This window comes from Rana temporaria, chromosome 3 (assembly GCF_905171775.1).
Source record: "Rana temporaria chromosome 3, aRanTem1.1, whole genome shotgun sequence".
In the NCBI taxonomy this organism is placed as follows: Eukaryota; Metazoa; Chordata; class Amphibia; order Anura; family Ranidae; genus Rana; species Rana temporaria.
Window position 1 is genome coordinate 433150473 of NC_053491.1, and position 7870 is coordinate 433158342.

At 43.3% G+C, this 7870-nt stretch overlaps 2 non-coding genes across 2 annotated transcripts; both read right to left on the reverse strand.

The window, feature by feature from the left end:
- Positions 1-4674: 4674 nt before the first annotated feature.
- On the reverse strand, positions 4675-4746 carry TRNAE-CUC. The gene has a single exon. It is a non-coding gene; the product is annotated as a tRNA-Glu (tRNA).
- Positions 4747-5166: 420 nt separating this feature from the next.
- Positions 5167-5239, reverse strand: TRNAM-CAU. The gene has a single exon. It is a non-coding gene; the product is annotated as a tRNA-Met (tRNA).
- Between the last annotated feature and the right edge of the window lie 2631 nt (positions 5240-7870).

The following is a 7870-nucleotide window of genomic DNA, read 5'->3' on the forward strand; positions in this document are numbered from 1 at the left end:
TCCAAGAGACTTCCAAAGAGGCAGGAGGAAAAAACGGGACATGGAGTTACCGCCAGAGTCCACAGTTCTGTCAACCAAAGTCCTGCGGATGCAGTTACAGGCAAAGAACACCCTCAGTAATGTGGCGATGTCAGGCACGCCCTTACTGCCCTTGAGAGGTTCCTTGAACATAACAGTCCGCTTTACTCTCACTTCATCTGGGGCTCCAAAATGGACAAACACCGCCCTGGTGATGGCCTTGCAGGTGTTGTCCCAGGGGGGCCAGGCCTGGGCGAGGTACTGCAACACAGGGAGAATATCGCTGCGGAGTACCAGTGTTTTCCCTTCGATGGTAAGTACTCTGTTGCTCCAAAGTCCAAACTTCTGTCTCATCTTAGCCAGTCTTTCCTCCCAGGACTTCAGGGCTGCGCCCTCCGCTCCAAACCAGACTCCAAGAATTTTGATGAAATCCGCTTTGAGGCTGAACGGTATGGGTGCAGGAGAAGGCAGGAACCACTTTCCGAAGAGCATGACTTCCGACTTCCCGCAGTTGACCTTTGCCCCTGAAGCTTGGCCGAAGTCCTCGCACGTCTGGACGAGTGTGTCGATGGAGCGCTGGTCGGCACAGAACACCGTTACGTCATCCATGTAGAGCGAGCACTTGACCTCCCGTCTTTCCGGTCCTGGTGCGGTAATCCCTCTGATCTCTGGGTTCCGTCTGATGCTTTGGGCGAATAGCTCTATACAGCAAACAAAAAGCAGAGGTGAGAGAGGGCAGCCTTGTCTGACCCCCGAGAGAACCTCGAAGGGGTCAGTTTTCCAACCATTTACCAGCACCAAACTACAAATGTCTTTATACATTACATTCACATACGAACAAAACAGTTCCCCAAGACCAAGCCTGCGCAGGGTTCTGCACATGAACTCATGGGAGACACGGTCAAAGGCCTTCTCCTAGTCAAGACAGCATACATTTGAATAGCCCCGCCCTCACTTCTACCCCAGGGTCTCCGGCATTCCTCTCACCTTATTGAGATGGAAACGAGGGACACCAATTAGCAAATGCATTATTTATGTTTCAAAAAGTGTTCCCAGCGCTAAACCTTTCATCCAATTTCTAAATGCCTGCATTTGTGTAAATGTAAATGTCAAAAGCCAATATAAAGGTATAGTAGTGGTAAAAAAAAAGCACTTGTGGGTTTAACTAATCTTTTTTTTATAATTCTCCTTTAAGGGAGTGTGGCAGGGGGTGTTTCCTATGCCCCACTGTCTGCATATATACAGTAGACACAGACAGCAGATCCTAAACACAGCAGGATTTTTAAATGAATGCAGAGAATTAGTTAAGGTAAAAAAAAAACTATAGAACCACTCGAAGGTTCCAAGAAAGTTTGTTTGTTTTTCTAATGATTAGTGGGTCAAATTAACGTTAGTTTTCAACCAAAGTAATGAGAATTTTTTAAGGAGCAGGATAAAAAAATTCTCAAACAAAGTAATTTCTAAAGCCTCATACACACGATCGCACTTCAAACAAACTTTTCAGTGGATTTTTGTTTGAAGGGAGTTGGCCGGGCACACCCATAGTATACACACGGCAGGACTTTTCTGCAAACTTTCCCAAAACTTTTCCAACTTCACGTGGTTTTTCTGCTCTTTACCGCCACCCTTTGGTCAACTTCTGCTATTGTTAGTTGATTTTAACATTGGTTCTGGGCATGCATGTTTGTACTTCGGACAAAAGTTCGATGGACTTCTGTACACATGATAGGACTTTGCACCATAGGACTTTTGTTGCCGAAAAGTTTGCAGAGCGAACTTTTGTCTGATGAAAACTAAAAAGGTTTGTCTGATGGAGTGTACAAACAGTAGGATTTTTTTTGAAAACTTGCTCATTTTGAAGTTTGTTGTCAAAAAGTACTACCGCGTTTTAGAGCGACAAATTAATGTTCTGATAATTTTTTTACAAATTTTCCTAAAGGCCAATACACACAATTGGACTTTTTGACAACAAACTTCAAAATGAGCAGGTTTTCAAAAAAATATGATCGTGTGTACGCTCCATCAGACAAACTTTTTCGGTTTTCATCAGACAAAAGTTCGCTCTGCAAACGGACAAACTTTTTGGCAACAAAAGTCCCTACTGTGCAAAATCCTGCCGTGTGTACAGAAATCCATTGGACTTTAGTCCGAAGTACAAATACGCATGCTCAGAACCAATGTTAAAATCAACCAACAATAGCAGTAGTTGACCAAAGGGTGGCAGTAAAGAGCAGAAAAACCATGTGATTTTGGGAAAGTTTGCTGAAAAAGTCCTGTCGTGTGTATGCATACCAAGTTCAAAGCCAACGCACTTCAAACAAAAATCCACAGAAAAGTTTGTTTTGAAGTCCGATCGTGTGTGTGAGGCTTAAGACTTTTCCTAAGAATGTTTGCTTAACAAATTCTATCTATCTATAGCCAGCTTAATAAAATAAATGAATCCATGTTGATTTCATTCTGTCTTGCTTGATGTTTTCTGGCTGTAGAGAAAAACATTAAAGTGTTAATAAACCCACAACAGTAAAATCAGTCTGTATATGCTTGTTAAAGCGGTAGTTCACCCTCCTTCACCCCATTATTCCATTACTTTCGGCATCGTAGCGCGAGCTACGGTATGCCGGTCTTAAATTTTTAATCCCCGTACTCACTGTGCTATTGTTGATTGAAGAATCCGACTCCCGCGGGGAATGGGCGTGCCTATGGAGAGGGAGGATGATTGACGGCCGGCTCTGGCACGTCACGCTCCCCGAAGACAGCCGGAGTAGGTCTCGGCTATTCACAGCGCCTGCGCACAGGCTATGCGCAGGCGCCGTGAATAGCCAAGCCTATTTCGGCTATTTCCGGAGAAGCGTGACGTGCCAGGGCCGGCCGTCAATCACCTTCTCTCACCATAGGAACGCCCATTCCCCGGATTCTTCAATCAACGATAGCACAGTGAGTACGGGGATTAAAAATTTAGGACCGGCATACCGTAGCTCGCGCTACGATGCCGAAAGTAATGGAATAATAAAAAAAAACATTTTTTTTTTTTTAACAGGGTGAACCCCCGCTTTAAGCTCACTGTGGAACCTAATCCTCTGCTTTGTGTATAAAGGCTGTGTGATCCTGTCTCTCTGATCTTCCTCTTCTTTAACTGAATCCAAACTATCTTGTGATAAAACACAGCATTAGGAGTCAGGCTGCACATGCTCAGTTTGGTGTGATTCTGGTACAAAGCATTGCAGTTTTTTACAAACAAAATAAATATATTTTTTTGAAATTTGTTCTTTTTTTTAAATGTGACTCTAAAAAGATGTGGAAGTTGTGGTGAACACTGCGCTGCCTGAAGAGTACAGCTGCTAACACGGCTAATTATGAATAAAAAAGCAAACAACAGAAAGGAAAAAACAAAGTGTAGCGCTTAAACCATGTAAATATTGACCTTAGACATGGGAGAAAAAGCAATATATATATATATATATATATATATATAGTGCTTAAAATGATGAGACTTAAATGTGATCAATATGCACAGTGAACAGTGGTAATCACATAAATAAATAATGATTCATATTAATCTCAAAGTGAATATAATGAAAATAAGTCCATAAAAAGATGATTGCACCCGGTGAGGAGATAAATCAAATGTGCAATAATAATGCTGTGTTCCTCGAAGTGACGAAAACACCTCCACCAGTATGGGTATCTGCTTACCAGAAATGGTGGACTTATGGGGACATACATCGCCAGAAGTCATAAAAGGCTTTGGAATAATAATCCAGGATACTGTCGGTGGGAGCTGAGTGATAAGCTCATCCGATGGTTATGACGACAAAAGGATTCTTGAACAAAACCTCTCCAAATAATGTCAAACGATATTTAAGGAGAAAAAGAGAAGGGTGGCCACATAGCGTAAAATTGTAGTGTACAAAATTTATTTAAAAAATGGCAAATACACTCACGTGAAAGCTGTAGAAAACAAGCGTGTATATACACAAATGAGGTGGTAGTGGAAGCGAACCGACGCGTTTCGTATGAGAATACTTCATCTGGGGTGTCGCTCCACTGTACCCCCCTCGATTATATAGCAATACATACCAATTACACCCAATCAAAGATGGAAATCTGACTCACCGCCATGACAGGGGATGTGGATAGGCTACTTCCGGTTTCGGGCAACATGGAAGGCAGCGTGCGTTTCAAGCCTCATTTTAGATAGAGCCAGGAAAGCCCTGTGTCCCGGAAGTGAATTGTGGCCAATTTAAAATAAACAGAAAGGCAACTGTGCCTTCTGAAATTAATAAAATAATGCCCATGGACACAGAACATAATACGCTGCGCGGCCCCAGTGGCGGCCGAACACAGTAGCGAAGACGCCAGTAAAAAGAGCCACAAGCTCGCCCATGGGCAGAGCGGGCCCATGGAGCGGCTGGAAAGCAAACGTCACGTCCGCATCCGCCGTCACGTCCGCATCCCCCGTGACGTCGAGAAAATGACGAATGAACGTCGATTGGACAATCCTGTCCCCCCCTCCCCCGAAAACGGCCAATTGGCACCGAATGGGGTAGGAATCAGATGAGCCGAAAATTCCACTTTAGGGTGGAACTCCGCTATAAATACTGGAGGATAAAAATCCAAAAGTAGTAGCAGATGTGTATGGGGAGGCTTCAAAACATATTCCCTGACCGGGAATCGAACCCGGGCCGCGGCGGTGAGAGCGCCGAATCCTAACCACTAGACCACCAGGGAAGTTGAAAACCTTTTCATGACTGTGGTCAGAACTGTAATGTATAGTACAGTACACAAACTAGTTGAGCAAATGTATGCAATATACAGAGTAGTCAACAATATGTAACATACAACACAGCTATATGTTACAGACAGTTATGTGCACAGTGGAGTGTTCAGCAGCATGCAATGCCAATCTGCAGCTTCTACAGTGCTCAAGATACTTTCTTATATTAGGAGTTATAGACTTCAGAGAGAGAGAAGACATAGTTGTGCCCTTGTGCAAAGCATTAGTAAGATATCTGTAATATGCAATTCATTTTGGTGCACCAGTTCACTGATACTGGAATGAGTGCAAAGTGCAAATCTAAGGATGACAAGGAATAACTGTGTAGTTCTTAGATATGGATACATACATACAGTAAAATGGCATAAAATCAGTGCCCCGTGTGAGGATCGAACTCACGACCTTCAGATTATGAGACTGACGCGCTACCTACTGCGCTAACGAGGCAGCTGGTAGAAATGTGTGTCCTAGTGCACTATGAGGTGCCACAGGTTAGTAACTCCCTGAAATGTGCCTCTTTCTTGGGTTCCAAAGTTGGGAGGTATGCCTTTGTTCCTCCCATCAGTATTCAGGTAAAGGGGGTGTGGCCATTCAGCCCCAGGTTCTATTTAAAACCAACAGCTTAACCACTTCAGCCCCAGAAGCATTTACCCCCATAATGTCTAGGTCATTTTTTTGCGATACGGCACTGTGTTGCTTTAACTGACAATTGCACGTGCGATGCTGTACCCAAACAAAATTTAGGTCTTTATTTCACACAAATAGAGCTTTCTTTTGGTGGTATTTGTTCCCCTCTGTGTTTTTTTCTGCTATAAACATAAAAAGACCGACAACTTTGAAAAAAATATATATTTTTTTGCTTTTTGCTATAATAAGTATAAAAAAGTAAAAGAAAAAAATCTTCATCAGTTTAGGCCAATATGTATTCTTCGACATATCTTTTGGTTTAAAAAAAAAAACGCAATAAGTGTATAATGATTGGTTTGCGCAAAAGTTAGTGTTTTTCAAAATAGAGGATATATTTATGGCATTTTTAATGAAAAAATGTACTGCCAGTGATCAGTGATTTTTAGCGGGACTGCGAAATTGCGGCAGACAGATTGGACACTTTTGACACTTTTTTGGGACCAGTGACATTATAACATGATCAGAGCTAAAATAGCCACTGATTATTGTATAAATGTCACTGGCAGGGAAGGGGTTAACACTAGGGGGCATTCAAGGGGTTAAGTGTTCCCTAGGGAGGTGTTTCTAACTGTGGGGGAAAGGACTTACAGGGAGTAGAGAGAGATCGTTGTTTCTGATCACTAGGAACAGCAAGTCTCTCTCTACTTCCCTGTCAGAATGGGGATCTGTTTGTTTACATTGACAGATCCCCCGTTCTGGCTCTCTGAGGAGTGGCCGGCAGACTTCGCAGCTGCCAGCCATGCATGTTGACACAGGCGATGTGTGTGCGCCTGATACAACCATTAAAGGGACCACCATACTGGTATTGAGCAGTATAACTGCAGCGACTGGTTGGCAAGCAGTTAATAAGTGAAACAGGGAAGGAGTTATGAATCTTCATATTAACCACTTGCTTACTGGTCACTTAACCCCCGGGGGTGCGCGGGGAGGGTGCAAAGGGGAGGACATCTATTGACAGTCTCCCGGCAAAGTAGGTCCGCACTGTAGCCGTCATTTGACTATAGCACGGATCTGAAGGAGTTAAGGCGGAAAATTGAGTTTATAGCAAACCAAGATGATTTTGGCAATGACGACATATGGTCTAAAAAAGGCAGCAGCAGAAGTGGTCCAGAACGTCATTTTGGAAAATTGTCTTATACAATAGTATTTCCCTCAGAGGAAGGAAAGTCTGTAAATAAATCTATGGAAATATGATTCCAAGATTCCTGGGTACAGAGAGTGGAAGTAGAGGTCCTTCAGGAGCTTAAGTGAGGAATTTAGTCTAGGCACAGACTGGATACTTTCACATACTCTTCCACATCCTTACAGAGACCCAGCCACTATACCGATCAGACCAAAATGAGGGACACATGAGGAGGAAAGAGGGACAGAGGGACTTTGTTCCAAATCAGGAACATTTCCTTAAAATCAGATACAGTTGGGAGCTATAGTCTCCGGCAGGGCAGGACTTAGGGTGGTGGGCCTCCCTACTGGTATAAGCAACCCATAATGAAAAGTGGAGGGTACAATTCTCCCACTTCAAAGGGGTATGCCTAGGGAAGCAAAACAGTATAAAATTAATGTGTGTCTGGGGATAAATAACCCAATATCACCACAAAGAGCCTGGCAAGGAAAGAGCTTCCGCTGTACCTGTCAGATGGAGAGGAATCATATAATTCCACCGTATGAGCTGTCACGTCTGTCCATCGGTAGCCGCCGCAGCTATAAATAGTGTCATTCGGATGCCCGCACATGCGCAGAAGAATGACCAGGCGTAATGACGTCATCGCGACCACGTTGCATAATGATGACGCGTAGTCATCAATAGTAAACATTACGTTGTCCCGAAGGACATGATGTATACTGCGCATGTGCACAAAAAAGCACTGACACAAGTCAGAGTGCAATGTATTCAAAGGGCAAATCCAGCAATTGGAGCTAAAGTAACATGCCACATCCAGAAAAAGAACAGACACCGGGCATAATATTGCAAAAATAGCTTCACAAGGGTAATCATAAAAGAAAGACAGTTTTGTTTACTTGGACGGAGGACAAAAATGATCCATGTCCCTAGAACAGGTAAAAATGCTAGACCAATCAACACACTTTAAATGAAAAATTAAATGACTGGCGTATTATTTAAAAAAATTAAACATAAATGGACGGGGCCCCTTATTGGGTGAGGCCCATGGGCTTGAGCCCAGTCAAGCCCAATGGCAAGTCCAGCCCAGGTCTCTGGCCCCACTTCCGATGTCATCGTGTCAGCAGGACAGGGGGTAGGAGGAGTTGCAGATCTGGATCATATTAACAAGCGGGTGAATACTAGTACAATGTGACTGGATTTTAGAAAAAAATTGTTGTGGCTGCAGTTCAACATAAATGTTATTAGTTCATGAAGCCGAGGCAACCCTT